Source organism: Symphalangus syndactylus, chromosome 19 (assembly GCF_028878055.3).
Source record: "Symphalangus syndactylus isolate Jambi chromosome 19, NHGRI_mSymSyn1-v2.1_pri, whole genome shotgun sequence".
Lineage (NCBI taxonomy): Eukaryota > Metazoa > Chordata > Mammalia > Primates > Hylobatidae > Symphalangus > Symphalangus syndactylus.
The window spans coordinates 63,201,240-63,223,630 of record NC_072434.2 but is presented as its reverse complement, the minus strand read 5'-3'; the positions used below and the strand labels follow the sequence as shown (position 1 = coordinate 63,223,630).

The following is a 22,391-nucleotide window of genomic DNA, read 5'->3' as shown; positions in this document are numbered from 1 at the left end:
GCCATGCATTTTGGGGGATCTCCTCACTGCACTGCAATCTGGAAAGCGCGACAGACAGAGCGAGACTCCGTCTCAAAAAAAAAAAAAGAAAAAGTCTATCTGATTTTTCCTTTCTTCTGTGTTTTTCCTGCCATTGTATAAGAGCAAGTTGTACCAGCCTCATCCTTAGATTACTGTAACAGCTAGATTATAAACATATTTGAATTCAGTGATCATATCTTATATTTGTTATCTTGAACAGGTCCTTGCTATGTCTTCTCAGGTAAGTCTAGACTTATTTTATTTTATTAAAATATTTTTAAAATTTAAATTAATTTTTTTTTCAGGGGAAAACATGAACACAGGCTCTACTACCACAAATCATACAGTCAAGTTTCCAGCATTTGGGGAAATTGCAAGGGTCAGCACACCTGGAGTGCAGTGGATGAGCTTAGCCCTGGAAAAACCACCTTTGGAATCATGGTATGTTCCCTGACAGGTAAGTATTAGATTTTTATTTATTTTTGTTATTTATTTATTTATTTATTTATTTATTTATATTTTTTAGAGATAAGGTCTCGCTCTGTCACCCAGACTGGAGTGTAGTGGCATGATCATAGCTCACTGCAGCCTTGACATCCTGTGCTCAAGCGATCTTCCCAACTCAGCTGCCTGATTAGCTGGGACTACAGGTGTGTGCTACCACATCCGGCTAATTTTTAAACTTTTTTAGTAGAGATGAGGTCTCAGTATGGGGCCCAGGCTGGTCTTGAACTCCTGGGCTCTAGAGATCCTCCCACCTCAACCTCTCAAAGTGCTGGGATTACAGGTGTGAGCCCCTGTGCCCAGCCCCTAGACTTTTATTTTTGTCTTCTTTAAGCAGCTCTATAATTAAGAGCGTATAGACTTTTATTTTTAATACCTACTTTTTTGTTCATATGTTGAGATGTCAAAGCACCAGCCATCTGAACTTTGAAAAGAAGAATAGGTGAGATACTATGGAAACAATATTTATAATAAAATGAAATGTAACACTTACGGAACTAGACAGTATGCTAAACATGTTTTATATCTTATCTCATTTAATCCTCACAACACTTCTATGAAATAAAGTATTTTATTTGCCACTATATCGATAAAGGGATTATGAAAACATTCCATTAATTCTCTCCTAAACACTCTGAGTTTGGTAGATCTCATAATTTTCCAACTTTTTATTTCATTAACCAAGGCACTAGAAATCCAACATAGGGTACCCATTGTCATTTTGCAGACAGCATAACTTGATGAGTAATAGCATAAGCTAAATTCTAGCTCCATCATTTACTATATATATGACCTTGGTAACTTATCCTCTTAGTACCCCAATTTCTGAAGCAAATTAAAAGTAAAAATAGAAATGTTCTTCCCAGTGCTTATGTGCTCAGGTTGGGAAATTTATTTTCTCACCTGGAAAGATCAATTCCAATGATAGGAATGGAAGCTCTGAGAGGATGTAGAATTGTGTAAAACTCTGGCAAGATCTCCTGAAAACAGTCTGGGAAACCAGCCTGCTTGCCTAATGACTTATTCTCTTGGGCATCTGGCCTCCTGGTCTCAATGCCTTTCCAATTGTAAACAAAACAAATTTAGTAAACTCCACCTATTATTTCTCAAAAACCACCTCCCATTTCAGCCCAACTGCCATGCTCGCAAGAAGTGTGCTGTGAAGTGTGGAGGCTGTGTGAAGACAGGTCCAGCACTATGGCTCAAGGAAAGGAAAGGCCATTGACTCAATGCCTATCCACCCTTTGGCTAACTTAAAGTCACTCTGTTAAATGCCCAGCCTCTAGGAATATAATAATTCTGCCTACTCCAGCTTTAAAGGTGAATTTTGCAATTTTTGAAAAGGTCCTTAAAATCACATTGCAGAATTAAAGGGTGTATTATAATTATCAATATCAATAGTAATAAAAGTTTATTAAAGGTCATTAAAATGAAAGGGGATGGCTCTAGATCCCATCAATCTGAATTGACTCCCTCCTCTGGTGTTAATTAGAAAACTCAGATAATGGTTCTATGGGGGAGTACAGGGAAAATTTAATTACGAAAGTTTAATGGGCCACTATCTACTTCCTGCCAGATTAAAAACTGATGATTTACACAATTTTAGATACTGTGACAGACTTTTCTAACAAAACATGTTGCAGAGCAATGTAAAAGTTTATTGAGAGCATTCTATTCCTTTTTAAACAATGCCAGCAAAAGCCACATTTGCATGCTTCTTTTAAAAAAAAGGCTATATATTTAAAAAATCAGGTATATATTGTTTACTAATGCTTACAACCCTAAAATAAGTAGCAATCAGAAAATGCAAATTTTTTTCACATATATATTGGTTAAAAATAAAATTAAATCTTTTATCCCATTGGAAGTGGGGAAAGGGAAGGGAGACATATTGGGGTGGGGTGGGAATAGATTTGAAGCCATTGAGGAAAGGAAAAATGTTTTAATATTTCTGACTCTCGTTTTTTATTGAGAGCTTTCTACCTGGGATCTCAGCATCTCATCCATTTCCCCTGATCTGGGGTTGCCTGTGCCCAACACAGAGTGATATGCTCTCTGGAAAACATAGAATTTAAAGGATATGGTTGTAGAGAAAAGAAATGACACAGGAGAGAAGAGAAGTAAAAGAAATAAGAAGCAGCCCATTCTTAACTATGACTTACTTTTTAAATGGTGTAGCATGGGATCATTGAGGAGTTAGTTCTTTAACCTGGCTTGGAAAATATAGGATATCCAGAACACTTATATAAAACCCACAGACACTTTTGAATTTAATGATGAATCTAGGATCGTTAGCAAGTCCTCTAGATCTGCATTGTTCAATATGGTAGCCACTAACCACGTGTGGCTACTGAGCACCTACAGTATCCCTAGTTCAAATTGAGATGTACTGCAAGTCAAATAAACACCAGATTTTAAGGTTTAGTATTTTAGAAAGGATGTAAAATATCTCATTAATAAGGTTTACATTGATTACATTTTGAAATAATTGAGCTATTGGATTGAATAAGATCTATTATTAAAATTGATTTCACCTGTTTCTTTTTACTTCTTTAAATGTGGGTACTAGAAAATTCAAAATTAATATGTGGCTTGAATCCTGTCTTTATTGAACAGTGCTTCTCTACATATTTAATATGACACTCAGGGAAGTGACGGATTTTAGGATGGAACTCCGTGGCTTGGAGAATACTTTTAGAGACCACCAGGACTCACTTTTGAGGACTGAGAGCCTGAGATCCAGCTCAGGAACAGCACAAGAATGCAGGGAAGTGTGATACTGTGAAGTGTCAGCTCACCTCACAGGTAGAGGGTCTCAACAGGTTTCTGAGAAGATACAGTAGTGTCACATCATACACACTTCAACTTATGTTAAAGGAACGAGAGAAACAGAGGAACACTTAGACTGAGCTGGAGAGCACATAGGACATAAGTAGAACTGGTGAATCTGCAGTGTCCTGCATTGCATTCTTTGACCACATGCCCCAGAGTGAACAAGTGTGAAAGAGACATAGAAACCTCATGTTTCTTCAGTGTCAGCTCCTTTGAGCTTCCCATAGTGTGGAACTCTTTTATGTTGAGTATTATTCTAGAGCTCAAAAAACACTAACCCGGCGGGCCCGGTGGCTCACGCCTGTAATCCCAGCCCTTCGGGAGGCCGAGGTGGGTGGATTACGAGGTGAGGAGATCGAGACCATCCTGGCTAACACGGTGAAACCCCGTCTCTACTAAAAATACAAACAATTAGCCGAGTGTGGTGGAGGACGCCTGTAGTCCTAGCTACTAGAGAGGCTGAGACAGGAGAATCCTGTGAACCCGGGAGGCGGAGCTTACAGTGAGCCGAGATAGCAGGACTGCACTCCAGCCTGGGCGACAGAGGGAGACTCCGTCTCAGAACAAACAAACAAACAAACAAACAAAACACTAACCCATGCTAACTTGTTCACATCGTGCTGTACATTAAAAAATATCCATTGTTCCAACACTGGAGAAGATGATGGCTGTGTTGAATTTATAGAGAAACTATATATTGCATATTCGGGGTGCTATATAAGAGTTTTTTTTTTTTTTTTTACTATATATGGTGAAACCATATATAGTTAAAATTACCCTGGAAAATCCCGTATATACGGGATTTTCACCACGTATGAGTTTCATCACATATAATGACTTCTCCGCATGAAAGAAACGTTCTCAAATTTAAAAGAAAAACCTGGGAAGTAGGTTATTTGGAAAAAAGTTAGCCCATCTTCCTACAACATGTGCTAAACCAAGTTCTGCATAAATTAAATAGTTCAATGTAGACATAAAAGCACTAAAAAACAAATGAAACAAAAAAAAGAACACATAGTTGAATATTTAACTGCATTAGAAAACAAAACACTTTTTAAAATTGCATACAGACAATAAACAGTTTGAAAGGATAGCATGGATAAATTTGACCAAATAAAAATTTAAAAGTTTTGGATGTAGAACAAATGAAAATTAAAGTCAAACAACTAAAATGTGAACATTATATGTAATACATATGACTGATAAGGGATTAATATCTTTAAAATCTAAAAAAGCTGTTATAAATAAGAAACATTAATTTCTGTTAGAAAATGAGAGATAGGATATAAACTGGTAATCTATAGTGCAAAAGTACAGTGGAAGCATTTTGAAATTCAACTTTATTTGTAATAAAATAGCTGCTAATTAAATAACAATACAATATGATATTTATAACAAAAATTATAACTAGATATTTAATAAGATGGTAAGATATAAACAAATTATTGTACATTCAATGCATAGGAAATAATGTAACTATTTTCAAATAGTTGTATTGGAAAGTTATATTTTCAATTTTTTTAAGAATAAGAATAATGCTGTAAATAAAAAGCAGACTTTTAAATTATATATGCTATATGATCCATTTATAATTTAAATACATATAATTTATATATGTATAAAATGTATAATTTTATACATATACAAATATGTATAATTTAAAATACATATAAATTCTCACTGGAATAAGTTTAAACCATAAAAAGTAAAATATTATTAATGGGAAAGAAATCTCTCAGTTATGCAATTACAAAGGATTTTTATTTATATGCTTCTATTTTGACATTTTCCTGATAAGCTTAAACTATTTTTATCATACAAAAATTATTTAAGAAAAATATAGAAAAATTATTCAATATAGTATTTAAAGAATACAGATTATATCAGTATCAAGTTACCATTTTTTCTCTTAAATCAGCAGTGAATAAGAGCAACTAAGTGTGAGTTGGTAAGACAGCCCCTGGCTGCAATGTTGCATGACCAGGGATTAAGAGCTGTCAATACAGTACTGCGACATTCAGGAATTAATCTGAAGGGATTAACCTGAAATTTGGGCAAAAATTCATTGTATCAAGGTGCTAATTAAAATTAGACTAGAACATTAGAAATAAGCCAAGCATTCAACAGTTGTGGTTTAGTTAAACGAGATTTGGCCATACAATGATCTATTAAATAGGCATCAAAAAGGTGTTTTGGGAGTGCTTTCAATGACATGGGGGATATTCATGGCATTCCACTGATAGCAAAAATTAAAATTCAAAACTGTATATACTATGTAATCCCATTATGCAAAATATTATATTGTATACTGAGAAAAGACTGAAAGAAATCATGGTAAAGGATTAATAGCAATTATCTCTGAATTATAACATGATTAATTATTTTTTCCTTATGGTGAATTTTAATTTTTTCTTTATCATTTTCTATGTTTTCCAAGTTTAAAAATCAGGAGAAATGTTTTTAAATGACTTTGATCTTAAAGAGCTCTGTTTAGTGTGCAGCTAAGGTGCTCCTCAGAGGTTGCACTGAATGGTCCAGGGACTGAGGAATCCATAAACTAGAAGAAAGACTGGTTGCCATAGGAGGTGTGGTCAGGAGCTGCTGCCAAGAGGGGAAGCATTCATGGCTGCTGGGGAAGGATGCCCTGGCCAGAGTAGCAGCTTCCAGGAGCAGCTGTCAGGAGACTTCACAGAGAAATGCCTTGGGAGCAATGCATGGTCTTTATGCAAGAATGCCACCAACCACCCATCTGCCTCGCCAGTGGCATCATTCAAATGAAAAGGGCCAGTCTTTCTCTTGTTCAACTTGCCCGCTTAGGGAAGAGTAAAGACTGTAGACTTTTCATTATAATCCTCCCTGAGGAGAGAAAAAAAAAATATTTTTCTTTTGGAAATCGGTTGATATCTGATGCCCAGTCTCAGTTAGTTCTTACAGATCCTGAGTAATAATAACTGAGCCTTTTCCTCAGTTTCCAGCCAGAATCATATTGCCTGAGGAAAGAGCGTTGGAGGAAAGAGTTACATGTTTTAAATACTTGTTAATTTTAAAAATTCTTTATTTTATAAGTCATTTAGATTATATGAATTATATATACATACCAAAAATGTTTTTGTTCCAGACCTCATCAGCAAAAAAGTATTGGACAACTCCCTTACCTAAAAGTTTTTGCCTGAAATTTATATAATACTCTAATATACTAAGAGTAGGATTACTATAAAACATATATAAACTACATAAAAGTTACATAAAAGTTTTTACCTGAAATTTGTATAATACTCCAATATACTAAGAGTATGTTTACTATAAAACATACATAAACTATATGTGTGTATATATATAGTATGTACATATAAAACCTACATAAAATAGAAATTTAAAAGGCATAAGATAGATAAGATCAATAATGTTAAAAATAGTTTTATTTTATTTACTGATGCTATAAAAAGTATAATATAATAGGAACTGTGGTTAAATATGCTTCATTAGTTTTGGAAGAAATTTTGTTAATTCTCTGTAACATAGTGATTTGAAGATCTGGTTTTTAAGCCTTTATTTTAGCAGAGTTTTAAGGGGATGTCATTGCTGGGAAAGAGGCACCTCACCAAGAAACATAGATCCAAATGGAAGAAGTTCATTCTTGGCTCATCTCACTAAATTATGATGCTCATTTTTCAATCCCAAGCTCCAATTATGCAAAGGTATTTATTGTTGGCAAGGCTGTGGGGAAACAGACACTCTCATACATTGCTGGTGGGAGTGTAAATTGGTACAACATTTATGAAGATAATTTGGCAGTATCTTTCAAAATTATAAATGCACACACTTTTTGATCCAGATATTCGACCTCTTAAGAATGTATCCAACAGCCATACAAGCATGTGTGTAAACGGCACATAAAACATGGCTATCCAATGCAATGCTATGTGCACTAGCAAAAGACTGGAAACAACATAAATATGTATCACTTGGGGACTGCTAAATCAATCATGGCATATCTATAAAAAGGAATATTTCAAATCTTTTGGGTAAATACCCAGAAGTGGGATTGCTGGATCATATGGTAATTCTATTTTTAGTTTTCTAAGGAACCTCCATACAGTTTTCCATAATGGCTGTACAAATTTACATTTCTGCCAACAGTGTACAAACATTCCCTTTTCTCCAAATGCTCATCGTCACTTGTTATTACACAGTATGGTGAATATAGTTAATAATAGAGTATTGTACATGTCAAAATTACTAAGAGTAAATTTCAAATATTCTAGCCAAAAAAAAATTGTTAAGTATTGGAGGTGATGGATATTTTAACTAGCTTGATTTAATTATTTCATATAATGTTCATAAGTCATAATATTACTTTGTACTACCATAAATTTACATAATTATAAGTTGTTAATTTACAATAAAAATATTATGCAGCCATTAAGAAGAGCACAAAAAGTCTTTACAAATTGATATGGAACTATCTCCATAACACAGCAAATAAAAAAATTAAGATGTAAAATGTTTTGGGATGCAACTATTTTTATTATAAAAGAGATGGGTAGGCCGGGCATGGTGGCTTATGCCTGTAATCCTAGCATTTTGGGAGGCCAAGGTAGGCAGATTACGAGCCCAGGAGTTCAAGACCAGCCTGGGCAACACAGGGAGACCCCATCTTACAAAAAAAAAAAAGAAAGAAATTAGCCAGGTATGGTGGTGCATGCTTTTAGTCCCAGCTACTTGGGAGGCTGAAGTAGGAGGATTGCTTAAGCCCAGGAGTTCAAGGTGGCAGTGAGTTATAATTGCGCACTGCACTCCAGCCTGGGTGACAGAGTGAGACCCCATCTCCAAATAAAATAAAATAAAATAAAATAAAATAAAAAGAGTGGGTTGGAAGGCAAATATGGAGAAATGCCAGCTAGTAGTGTATGCATAGTGTATCTCTAGAAGAACTATAAGAAACTAGTACTGCTGATCATCTCCAGGATGTTGGGATGGGAAACCAGAATGGGAGGATGACTTTTCATACTTTATGCTCCGAAGTGGTTTGGATTTTATACACTATGAAGGTATCATCTTTAAAAAAAATTTTAGGTTATTAAAAAGATTTGTTTTTATAAAATTAATCACATTGATAACATCCTGTAGCATGTAAACTGAAATATATTGCAGCTGACAAATGAAGGCTTGAGAAATGTGCCGTCTACCATTGCATCGTGGAGCTCTTCACCTCTTCCCTCAGGATGTAGCAGGTTCTACATGTCACATAGGAACCAAAAGGGCAAGTGGTATCCATCCCCATATTAAAGGTCAGCAAAGCTTAATTTTTTTTTCTTTTTTCTTTTTTGGAGATAGGGTCTCTCTACATTGCCCAGGCAGTTCTTGAAATCCTGGGCTCAAGTAGTGATCCTCCCACTTCAGCATTGCAAATAACTGGGACTGCAGGCAGGCCATCACACCTGGCTTTTTCCCCTCACAATTTATATATAAAATGAATAAAAATAAAGGTTGTATTGTTATGATTCTTATTTTATTATCTGTAGCTAAGGCAGGGGTGTCCAGTTTTTGGCTTCTCTGGGCCACATTGGAAGAAGGAGAATTGTCTTGGGCCCCACATAAACTACACTAACACTAACGATAGCTGATGAGCTAAAAAAATAAAAATGGCAAAAATATCTCATAATGTTTTAAGAAAGTTTGTGAATTTGTGTTGGGCTGCATTCAAAGCTGTCCTGGGCCGCATGCAGCCTGTGGGCCGTGGGTTCGACAAGCTTGAGTTAAAGGATTCCCACAAATCCTGTGGATGAAGGCACCCTGCTTTGGGGAAACTGGTTCCAGATCTGTCACAAGTCATAGTACCATTGGTAAAATAGCCAAATATTAGCGTAAACTAAGAGATAATAATTTATTAATGCATCCTACATATTGATAATACTTAACTTTTTCCACAACACAAATTCTATGTAGTAAAAACTGTACACCAAGTCAGTGAGAGGGTAACATACTTCAGAAGTCTTTGTGCCATCCTATTTCTGCGGCACATACACTAACCATGTGCTACAGTCAAGTCCCTTTGGAGATTAAAATGGAGTAACTACTTTTGATTAATCATTTAACATCAGAAATATTTTCCTTTAAAATAAAGAGACATTTATGCAAAGGACAACAAACGAGGTGCCCCAAAGCAAAACAAACAGAAAAACTCAGTTTGCTCTGTTTCCTTCTCTAGCTAGGTTCTAGTATTCCATACTGAAGAATTTTGCCTTATAAATCCGAGGCTGAGTTGTCAGTTCTAATTTAGGTGGATGTAGACAGTTTTCCACAGCAGCTCTCTGGCCTGAAGCTGTCTATCTGGCTTCTAGACACCATTGTGTCAACAGCGTGTCCTTGACCATTTCAGGTGCAGATAGAGTTAGTGGTTTATAACAGCAACAAGACATCAGAAACTAAGAAACTAAGACACCAAGCAAGTGGAGCCATGTGATAGCAGTAGACATTTGAAAGTCCTCGTAGTCTTGTGTTATAAGATGTCCAATGAGTCCAGACGAAATACAGAAAAATAGTTATCCCATGGACACTTAGTAAATACATTGCAGAGAGTTTTTCCAAAGAATGTTAATATTTTCTGGGAGGAGGAAGGTGTACCACAAATAGTGAGAGTATAAACTGCAGAAACATTGTCCAGTATGCATCACAAGACAGACGCTGTGCCTTTTCCACATTTTCATTTGCAAGCCTTAAACTCAAAATCAGACTGGCACGTTCCATCTTGCCCATTTGACCAATGCTTAGACACTCAAGATTCATCTGGATTGTAGCCTCCTGACTGTAGTTTTCCTCAAATTTATGAATTTCCACCCCAGTCCCTAGGAATGTAGAATTATTTGCTCCCTCTCCTGTCCTAAAGGCATTTTTAGGCAATGTCTATTCTTGCAATTGCGTGTTACATTCTGGCTTTGTCCACATGTCTGCCTTCCTACTAAAGTGAGCTTCTCAGGCAATGACTGTGCCTTACTCACATTTGATTATGTTTTCTAGTGTCTAGTGCTATGCCTGACACTTTTAGATTTTTCATCAAAGTAAATTTTAGAATAAATAATTACAGTTTGACTTCAGTATATACACAGAATTCTTTCCTCTCAAATAATTGTGACATTCCTTTGGTTTTTCTAGTTATCTTTTCAACAACATTTTTGTGTAGTCTGTGACCTACTAAAATTATTGCAGCTGTAAATGCTTCTTTGTGCATTCATAAAGTTATAGATACATTTTTTGGACTATAGTTAAGAAAATAGCTGGCACATAATAATCAATGACTAGAAAAGAATGGAGTCTGATGTCAGGACCACTTTCTCTAGGCTATTGAATAATTTTTAGTAAGAAAATTTTCTCCCCACCTCCAGGACCTACGGCAAACAAGTTAGAGTAACCAAGGGCAACTGGGTCAAAAATTAAGTTGGCAGACTATTTTCCTTGTGGTTTCCCAATTACCATTTCCCTGTTTCTTACCATCTACCCTCCAGATTGAATACACCTTTCATTTCATTTTTTTAACCAAGTGCCTATCTGTGTTTCATATTCAAAATCATTTTTTGTCCAGAAATCATTTGAAGAAAAAACAAATCTTTAGATATAAACTCATCAGAATTTAAAGTTAATGAGCATTTTCATTTGAATAGAAAAATCTTAAAAGAACAATTTTTTAATATGAAGTTATCTTTGAGAATAATGAAATGATTGATTTTTTTTTAGTAGAGACGGGGTTTCTCCATGTCGGTCAGGCTGGTCTCAAATTCCCGACCTCAGGTGATCCACTGACCTCGGCCTCCCAAAGTGCTGAGATTATAGCCGTGAGCCACCGCGCCTGGCCCGGGGCCATTTTCTAAGTAGACGATGGCCAACTTCTCATTATGTCCTCATATGGCAGGAAATGAACTAGATAGCTGAATGATTAAGATGTGATATTATACAAACAGCCTAGAACTAGGAATCAAGAGACGGAGATCTATCCATCACTAATTTAGCCTTTATATCATAGATTCTAAGACATATATGTTTGATGCAAATGAACTGAAAGTTTGTGCCCTCCCCCCTCCCAAATTAATATGTTGAAACCCTAATCCAAAAGTGATGGTGTATGGAGTTGAGGTCTTTGGGAGGTAATTAGATCACAAGGGTGGAGTCCTCATAAATGGAATTGGTGCCCTTATAAGAAGAGGACAGAGGCGAGGCGCAGTGGCTCACGCCTGTAATTCCAGGAGTTTGGGAGGCTGAGGAGGGCCGATCATGAGGTCAGGAGATTGAGACCATCTTGGCTAATGAGGTGAAACCCTGTCTCTACTAAAAATACAAAAAATTAGCTGGGCATGGTGGGAATGCACCTGTAGTCCCAGCTACTCAGGAAGCTGAGACAGGAGAATCACTTGAACCCAGGAGGCAGAGGTTGCAGTGAGCCGAGATTGCGCCACTGTACTCCAGCCTGGGTGACAGTGAGATTCTATCTCAAAAAAAAAAAAAAAAAAAAAAGAGGCCAGAGAGCTATCTAGTTCATTTCCTGCCATATGAGGACATAATGAGAAGTTGGCCATCGTCTACTTAGAAAATGGCCCCGGGCCAGGCGCGGTGGCTCACGGCTATAATCTCAGCACTTTGGGAGGCCGAGGTCAGTGGATCACCTGAGGTCGGGAATTTGAGACCAGCCTGACCAACATGGAGAAACCCCGTGTCTACTAAAAAAAAAAAAAAAAAATATATATATATATATATACAAAATTAGCCAAGCATGGTGGCTCATGCCTGTAATCCCAGCTAGTCAGGAGGCTGAGGCAGGAGAATCGCTTGAACCTGGGAGGCGGAGATTGCAGTGAGCCAAGATCGCGCCATTGCACTCTATCCTGGGCAACAAGAGAGAAACTCTGTCTCAAAAAAAAAGAAAGAAAAAGAAAAGAAAAGAAAAGGTCCCTCAGTAGAACTCAACCATGCTGGCACCCTGATCTCTAACTTCCAGCCTCTAGAACTGTAAAACATAAATTTCTATTGTTTGTAAGCCACTCAGTCTGTGGTACTTTGCTATAGCAATCTGGGCTGAATAAGATATTTGGTCATCTTTTAATATCCCTGAAATCAGAATGATTATGATCAATGACATATCATAATTTAACTGACAGTGTTTTTTCTTTATTAATGGTGCATAAAATAATGGCACAATGCATGGCATTTTATTCATTAAAACATAGTAAATATGATGTTTGACAATTCATAATCACATTTATTCAGTCTGGTATTTAATGAATGTTTATCCAGCACCTACTATGATCCACTGTACTTGGCCTTGGAAACTCAGGAACAGTTTTTATCCTAAAGTTTAAAATCTATTAAAAGTACAGGGGGTGGTGATTCTGTGTATCTGTTTTCTCGCCAGTAAAATGAAGGAGTTGAAATAGATGGCTTCTAACATTGGCTTTAACATTTTATAGTCTTTAAAAATTAAATTATATGAAAAGCCTTTTGAACACTTTTTTTTTCCTATAAGAACAATCTTTTGTTACATTTTGCATTATTTTATGGTTGGGAAGGACACTAATACTTATCTTGTACCAAATACTGTAATAGCTGATTCACATGCATTAATTTTTTTAATTCTTATGTTTTTGTCAGATGAGTATTATCCCCATTTTGCAAAACAACAACAAAAAGCTATAGTAAATATTTTAAAGAATCTACAAAAAAGATGAATTTAATGGATAAAAGGGTGGGAAATCCTAAATGAGATATGAACACTGTAAAATCAGAATAAACTGAAAATCTTGGGACTAAAAATTATAATATTTGATATTAAAAAACGGTTTAATGCAACTAACCAATGATTAGACATAGCAGAAGAAAGGACCCAGTAGAAATTATCCAAATTGGAAATTTTTTTAAGTTTTAAAAAATGAACAGAGCCCCCCAGTGACCTGGAGAAGAGTATCAAGTGGTCTAAAACATATCAAAGAATTCCAGAAAGGAAAGACAGAAAGAGAATGGGACATAAAGATAGAAAAATAATTGGCTAAAAATTTCCTAATGTATTCAAAAACAGCAATCTACAGATCCAGAAACTGAACAAACCGCAAGCAGAATAAATACTAAGAGAATAACACATTATAGTCAAATTGCAGAAAACCAAGGATAAAACAAAAATTCTAAAATCAGTCATAAAAGAAAAAGAGGCATTATCCGTAGTATGCTGGAGCTGGTTTGTACTGACTCATGAGAGCTGATTGTGTGTGCCACAATCTGTGCTCACAATTTAAACTCTGTGCTCTCTGTTGGTACCTTGAAATTGGCCATAGTCAGGGCATTTACACTGTGGAAAACAGCAAACACTGCAAATCAGGCGTTTTCCCCCCACAGACAGCCAATTGTTAAACATCTACCAGCTTACCACTGCACATTACATACGGGAGAATAGCAATAAGAATGATAGATGATTTCTCATCAGAAACAATGGAGGTCAGAAGAAAATAAAGTACATCGTTAAAGTATTAAAGAAATTGTCAATCTAAAATTGTATTTTGAATAAATATATCTTTCATACATGAAGGTAAATTACAGATATTTCCTTGTATCAAAGCTAAGAGATTGTCATTGGCTGAACTGTACTGCTAGTAGTTCTTCAAGTTGAAGGAAAAATTTGGATCTGGGAAGAGAAAAGCACTGAAAATGGGAACTATAAAATAATATTTTCTTCCTTATCTCAAATTTTAAAAAATTGAGTAGACTTGTTAAAACAAAATAACAAAATTGTAGTGTAAGGTCCAGGACATGTGTAGGTAAAATACTTACTAACATTGTTCAATGGATGGGAAGAAGTCTGAATGAAAATATAAGTTATAAGATTCTTACATTATGTGTGAAGTGGGTAATACTAATTCCAGGTAGACTATGATCAGTTAAAAACACAAATTGGAATCTCTGGAGAAACCACTCAAAAATACAAAGAGATATGAGTAGAAGCCAATGGAGTAGACAGAATGGGATACTAAAGTATTTGTTTAATCTGAAATATTTCCAAAAGGGGTAATGAAAGAAGAAAGAACAAAGTGGATGAATATAAAGCAGATAGAAAGATGGTAAATTTAACCAAATCTCAACAATAATCCATTAAATATGAATGGAATAAGCACTTCAGTTCAAAGACAAATATTATCAGATAATAAAAATAAGACAACTTTTTACTACCTACAAGATATGTACTTAAAATATTAAGACACAAACAAATTGAAAGCAAAGGACAGAAAAAGCTACATGAACCAAAACTAAACACAAGAATGTCAAGCTTATATTATTATAAAAGTATATTTCAAGAGGACTATTGAAAGAGAAAGGAAAGGGTCATTTTATAATGATAAAATAGTCAATTTGCAAAGAAGGCATAACAATGAATTTCCTCTAAGCACTTCTCAGGGTGTTCCCTCAAATTTTGATATGTTGTGTTTATATTATCATTCATACATTCATCAATATCATTCACACATTCGTGTTCCTTTTTATTTCTCTTCACTTTCTGGTCCTCTTATTGCATGTATATTGGTGTATTAACGGTGTCCCACAATTCTCTGAAGCTTGTTAATTTCTCTTTATTCTTTTTTTCCTGCTCTTCAGATTACATAATCTCTATCTATAAACTCTGATTCTTCTGCCAATTCAAATCTACTGTTGAACTTCTCTAGTAAATTTTTCATTTAGGTTATCATAATTTTCAACTCTAGCATTCCATTTTGCTCTGTTTTTTTCTTAGCAAACTTTTTTTTTTTTTTTTTTGAGACAGAGTCTCACTCTGTCACCCAGGCTGGTGTGCAGTGGCGCAATCTTGGCTCACTGCAAGCTCCGCCTCCCAGGTTCATGCCATTCTCCTGCCTCAGCCTCCCGAGTAGCTGGGACTAGAGGCTCCCACCATCACGCCTGGCTAATGTTTTTGTATTTTTAGTAGAGACGAGGTTTCACTGGGTTAGCCAGGATGGTCTCGATCTCCTGACCTCGTGATCAGGATGGTCTCGATCTCCTGACCTCATGAATGTGTTTGAATCTAATAACATAACTTTTTTGACTTATGGACAAGCAAAACTGAGAAAACTAAAGGAGGAAACCAAATCATAGTTGAAGATTATAACATCTTTCTAGACAATAATAGGGAAAACTGGGAATGGGAACTCACTGGGCTGTGTTTACAATTTTTCTGTATGTTTTAAACTGTTCTACAATAAAAAGTTTGCTAAGACCTGTAATCCCAGCACTTTGGGAGGCCGAGGCGGGTGGATCACGAGGTCAGGAGATCGAGACCATCCTGGCTAACCTGGTGAAACCTTGTCTGTACTAAAAATACAAAAACATTGGCCAGGTGTGGTGGCGGGTGCCTGTAGTCCCAGCTACTGGGGAGGCTGAGGCAAGAGAATGGCGTGAACCTGGGAGGTGGAGCTTGCAGTGAGCCAAGATTGTGCCACTGTACTCCAGCCTGGGTGACAGAGCGAGACTCTGTCTCAAAAAAAAAAAAAAAAAAAAGTTTGCTAAGAAAAAAACAGAGCAAAATGGAATGCTAGAGTTGAAAATTACGATAACCTAAATGAAAAATTTACTAGAGAAGTTCAACAGTAGATTTGAATTGGCAGAAGAATCAGAGCTTATAGATAGAGATTATGTAATCTGAAGAGCAGAAAAAAAAGAATAAAGAGAAATTAACAAGCTTCAGAGAATTGTGGGACACCGTTAAGTACACCAATATACATACAATAAGAGGACCAGAAAGTGAAGAGAAATAAAAAGGAACACGAATGTGTGAATGATATTGATGAATGTATGAAAGATAATATAAACACAACATATCAAAATTTGAGGGAACACCCTGAGAAGTGCTTAGAGGAAATTCATTTTTTTAAAATGCCTATATTGGATAAGATAAAAGTTCTAAAATCAATTATCTAAGCTACTACCATAAAGAAGCTAGAAAAAATGCTAATTAAGCCCAAAGTAACTATAGTAAAGGAAATAATGAAGATAAGAATGAAAAACAATGAAATACAAGTCAAAGAAAAAATCAACAAAGTAGAAATTAGGTCTTTAAAAAGATTAATACAATTAATAAACCTCTAGCCAGACTGATCAAGGAAAAAGAAAACAGAGTAAACATCCTTTATCACTATCGGGAATGAAAGAAGAGATATCACTACAGATCCTACAGACATTACATTTTGTTTGTTTGTTATTTTCTTAATGGTTTCTCTAGTGCTTACAGTACATATCTTATTGCATCAAAATCTACTTCAGATTTATACCAACTTAATTTCAGTAATATATAGAAAAATTACCTCATATGGCTCCCTATTTTTTCTCCTTTTTTGATATATTATCATTACACAGACTGTATGCATATATATTATAAACCCAGTAATACATTGTTGTAATTATTGCATTATATAATTTTCTATCTTCTAAATATGCTAGGAGAAGACAGAAGATCACAAATACATGTGTCATAAGTGAAGAAAGAGAAGTAAATATGCCATTATGCTCTCTTTCCTTATTACCTACATAATTACCTTTATCAGAGTGCTTGTGTGTTGGGAGGGACATGGGGTTTGTGTGTGTGTGAATTCAAATTACTCTCTGGTGCTACTTTTAGCCTTAAGAACTCCTTTAATGTTCCTTTTAAGGCAGTTCTGCTAGAAATAAATTATCTCAGATTTTGATTATCTGGGAATTTCTTTATTTCACCTTTAAGAAGATAGTTTTGCTGAATAGTTGGTTGACAGAGTTTTCATTTAGTCCTTTAAATATGTTGTCTCACTGACTTCTGGCTGCCATTATTTCTCATGAGAAGCCAGCAATTTCCTTGTACATTATGAATCATTTTTCTCTGGCTACTTTTAAGATTTTTTATTTGTCTCTGTCTTTAGACAATTTGACCATAAAGTGTCTAGGTATGAATTTCCTTGAGTTTATCCTACTTGGAGGATGTGCTTGTCTACCCTCTTGAATGTGTAGATTAGTGTTTTTCCTGAAGTTTGGGAAGTTTTTAACCATTACTTTTTCAAATAATTTCATATTTCTTTTCATCTTTCTACTATTGGGCTTCTCTAGTAAATTTCTCATTTAGGTTATTGTAATTTTCAACTCTGTAATTCCATTTGGTTCTATTTTTTCTTAGGAAACTTTGTATTGTAGAACAGTTTAAAATGTATAGAAACATTGCAAAGATATGACAGTGAGTTCCCAAGCTGTTTCCTCTATTATTAACATGTAACAGTAGTTACAATTAAGAAACTAATGTTGACATGGGTCACACTTTCCTGTTTCTTTGCATGTCTTTTTGTTAAAACCTGAACATTATATATAATTTATTGAAGCAACTCTGGATACTGATTCCATATCTGTGGGGCTGATTATTGTTTGCTCAACTGTTCGTTTATTTTTTTGCTGCCTTGTTTGAACTAATCAGTGAAGTTTTTGTTTTTGTTTTTCCTGCATTTCTCAGTCTGTGATATCCCTGCTCAGGTTTTTCTCCTTGTTTTATCTCTTAGCTTCCTATGCGTCACCTTTGGTCATTATAAGTCACTTATTGGTCAAGGTTCATGTGTAAACCCCTTAGCCAGTTCAGTTTTCACCCTTTGATATTAGGTGTGGTTGTATCTTGGAGTCTGCTTTTACATTTCTGGCCGTGCATTTAGCCAGGAACTAGTAGCTCAAAAGTGCTCTCACTGGCTACTCTTGAGAAAATGCAATCTTGGGTATGTAATAGTTTTCTAGACTGTCAGGAATTAGTGTGGGTTATTTTTAATTCTAAATTTCCTGGAGCCACCTCTGGGCCAGAGTAGCTTATTGTTTAGTCAACTTTGCTGAAGCCCCTTGAACCAGTAAGTCTGCTGTCATTTGCTAATGGATCTATGGGTGGTTTGGGGAATACTTTCAAATCTGCCCCATGTCCTTCTCTGATTGGCCCAATGGTGTGGGTGCATCCTAGTGCATGCATTCAGCCTTCTAGATTGCAGAGTTGACTGTGATCCCAGCAAAGCTCTTCTTGGCTATTCCTTTCCCTGGATTTACCTTCTAAATGTCTAACTACACTGAGATATTGCTTGTTTCATGCAGCTAACAGCCTCCTCTTAATTTCTGTCCACCAAGATTTTCACTGTTTTTGACAAGGATGTTAGGCATGGAGTTCTCTACATTCTGTTCCAATAGGCTGAGTTCTGGAGCTCTTCACAGTCTGCCTTTCCTCCCCTATGCATAACCTGAGAGTTATTGCACTTTAGCTGGGGTGTGGACAGTGGCCCACTTTTCCAGAATGACACCTCTGCAGATACAGAGGAAATGGTAACTCCTGGTCTTCTAGATTTGCCCTTCCCGACATTGAACCTCTGCTCTACAAGCCAGCTGGGACGGGGTATGGAATATGGCAGAGGGGGAAGTGTTGACATTAAGCCCCAATAACTGATTGCCTACTGAAACTAACATAAAAATTTGAAACTAAGAGCTGAGTGGGGAAAGGGAGTCCAATGTTTTGGGTCATGACCACTTAAAACAGAACTTCTACAACACTGAGCTGGGGTGAAGAATAATGATGGCCTGCTCCTTTCAGGGTAAAAACATAGCCCCTTAGAGCTGAGATGAGCTTTCATAAAATGTTACTGGCTGAAGGGAGGATGATGGGGACTAGACTCTTGTTATTCTGACTGAGATAACAGATTTTCTTCAATTGATGTTTCTCTATTTGCTATATTTTCATGGTCAATTTCTAGACACTTTAATTTTTTTTCTTTTTATAGTTTTTATCAGTTAAATGGTTGCTAAAGTGGGAAAAGGGTTGGCCAAGCTGCTTAAAAAATCATTACAGAAGTGCTGCCTCTACAGATGTGAAAATTCAGTATTGGAGTAATAAAAATAAGTAAATGCCAATATATTAATCAACTTGAATTAAACGAATAAATTCCTTGAAAACTACAACTTACGAATGACAAGAAATGGTTTTTACAAGCTTGTATCTATTTTCTTTTGATGTTGTAATTGATATAAGATGCTACACACTACAATAGATACTAGAATTCCTGTTGGGGAGGATGGGTGGAAAGAAATGGTAGCATTCATTTAGTTTAATGGCTCATTTAGTTCTTAGTGGAATAATTTTGCTATACACTACCCAGTTGGAAATATTTGAAAAGTAAAGAGTATAATTTCTAAAATTATTTAAAGACTTGGCTACACTTTTGGCTTAGAAATATAATAACAAATTGCATTAAAAAGAAACCATAGACATAAATATGAAATCACTTGAAAATCAAAGAAACAATTTGTCATTTTATTTCTTCAAATGAGTTTGAAGAGTAGTTCTAAGAGAGCTGCTTCATATTGTTGCTGTTTCACCACTACTCTTGAGACTTCCTTGTAACCACCACTTTCTGACCTGTCTAATCTATACGATTAGTTGTGGGATATAAGTTTTCTTCCCTTGTTGTTATAAAGTTTCTGGAGGCCTCACTAGAAATGATGGAGTGAAGAGTATAACGTGAAAAGGATCATATTTTTAAAAAGTCTGATAACACATACACAGTTTATTCTAAATTGCTTGTTTTGTAGATCATTCATAAAAAATCAAGTAGAGAGTTGCTACAAATTTCCATGTAAAGTGTGCCCTAAAACTTCAAAATACTCCTGTCTAGATGATCTAAATGTTGATAGTTAAAGTAGTATTGAATGTGGGTAAATTGCCTCAATTCCCTCCTATAATTTGAGTGAAAAGACATCACCTGAGAGGAAATAACCAAGGAGGGTATCCTGTAGGCACCTAACAGCTGCTCGTTCTGAGGCTAGGAAACTGCATCATTAAGGATGATGAATGACAAAGTTGAAGGACAAGAGGTGAATTTGGCAGGTTATCCTGGAATATGGTAATGGAATGTTGTAATAGCACTTGGATTGGCTTCAGTAATTCCATGTGCAGAAATTTCTGATGCATCTGGTGTCAAATTATTGAGTTTCATCTCCAAGAAGGCATGCTATTAAAAATCTCCTTGGCTTGTATTGGCAGCAATGGGGATTTAATAAGAGTCAGTAAATAAATTAACCAAATTTTTCATATAGTTGAAAAGTACTATTATTTCAGATCTTTTGCAAGCCTTTAATAAAATTTCATTTTTTTTACAAACTTCTGCCAGACTCCATACTATAGTAATTAAATTTTTCTTCCATTATTCCAGTCTACTGAGCTCTGTTGAAACCTGCTTTTATGATCCAATAGATAACTCTTTATTTCAGCTTTATGTCATCTCAAGATATGATCAACATGTCATCAGATACACTGTGCCCTAGTTTCCTCATCTATAAAGTGTGAGTAATAGTAATGCCTAACCCAAAGGGTTCTAGCTGGTATTAAATGAGTTAATGTATACAAAGTTTGCAGTGACTTTAGTATTTTAAATATTATTGCTGTTATTACTATTTAAAAATTGATTTAAAATAATAAAGAATTCAAAGGCAAGACCAAATCCCATATGTCACTACTCATGCTACTAAAAATCTCTTCCAAAAAATGGTGGTCAAATAACCAAAATGATTTGAGGGTTTTTGTTTGTTTATTTATCGAGTGATATATCCTATCAGTTGGACCAGCACTCAGTTCATGCTTCTCCTTCTCACAAAAATAAAATGAGAATTTTTGTCACATGGGTTGCTCCAATCAAGAAGTATCATGTATTTTTCTGATATAGGTAAATAACCCAATCCAAACATGAAACAAATTTTTGCTACGTACAGACAATACCAATTATCTGTATTATATTTACAGATATTTCCTCTGTAAATCTCTGGCATTCTAAAGACCATCATTGTCTTTTGTAAATGTTTAGAAATTCTTCTTACATTTATTCTTTATTTTGAGTTGATGAGTACTTTCTATGTTCTAGGTAATAGTCTCTACATTAGAGATAAAGAATAGCTACTGTTTGGATGTCTGATAGTCTAAGGAAACACAGGAAGTCATTATAATTTTATGGGGAAATTATGGCAGGGTGCCATGAAGGCCCAAAGGAGGGGTTTCTTTAAAGACGTGACTCTTGAGCCAAGTCTGAAGACAAGTGAACCCTGGTGAAGGGAACAGGTAGAGCATTATAAGAAGTAAGAGCATGTGTGAAGGGATGGACATGTATGTGAGAGGCAACTGTCGAGACAAGGAAAATAATGTGACCTATAAAGTTGTAGGGAATTGATAGGCAACGATGCTGGAGATGTGGGTAAGACTGATTAGTATAAATTAATTAGAGAACAACACTGTGTGGTACATGACTTAGTGCTAAATTGCTTGTTCAGTACTGTGATGTTAAAAGAGTTAAAGGCAGGGGATGGCTCTGGGATGGGGAAAGGTTATGTAATTCTATGGACGACAGAGGCTGACTGAGATATGACATACTCCAAGTCCTGTGAGTCTTAATCCTCTAAATGTTGCATCCTTTCTGGGAAAAGGGTAATGAGGAGATCACCTTGCTGCCAACATCAGTGCAGACCATGAGGCCCATGGCAGCCTCAGGGACTGGGGTGCCTCTCATCCAACACCCTTGTGGGCAGTGAGTGGGGTGGTGACTCCTACTGTCCTTCCTGAGGTGCCTTAGTGGAGGCAGCCTGCAGGAAGATAGTTCTCTCCTTTCTGTGCAAGAGCAGACAGTGGATATAATTCCATTTTAACTGGTGCCTTTCTTTGCATGTGTGAGTTCTTTTGTTCTCCACACAATGGGAAAAAGGAAAAATTTGTCAGAATAACTGATGCTAGAATTGCTATTCAATTGTAGTCCATTCTTAGTTCAGGCCTCACTTCTGTCTCACAAAATTTTCTGTTTGAGCCTCATAGTACTTTTAAAAAATGAAAATAAAATTTCTATGCTGTACACAGAAAGTTTAATATGATAAATTTCCGACGACCTAGCCATTTTGGAACATGAAATTTTCCTTGAGTTTGGAGTCTAAGACTTCAACGAGTGGTAAAATGTTAAGGGTCAACCACCAACCACTCTGACCAATTCTTGCTG

General features: G+C 35.8%; 1 non-coding gene across 1 annotated transcript; it reads right to left on the bottom strand.

Annotated features, from left to right (window-relative positions):
- Positions 1–323: 323 nt before the first annotated feature.
- Positions 324–486, bottom strand: LOC129458997 (U1 spliceosomal RNA). The gene has a single exon (XR_008649823.1). It is a non-coding gene; the product is annotated as a U1 spliceosomal RNA (small nuclear RNA).
- Between the last annotated feature and the right edge of the window lie 21,905 nt (positions 487–22,391).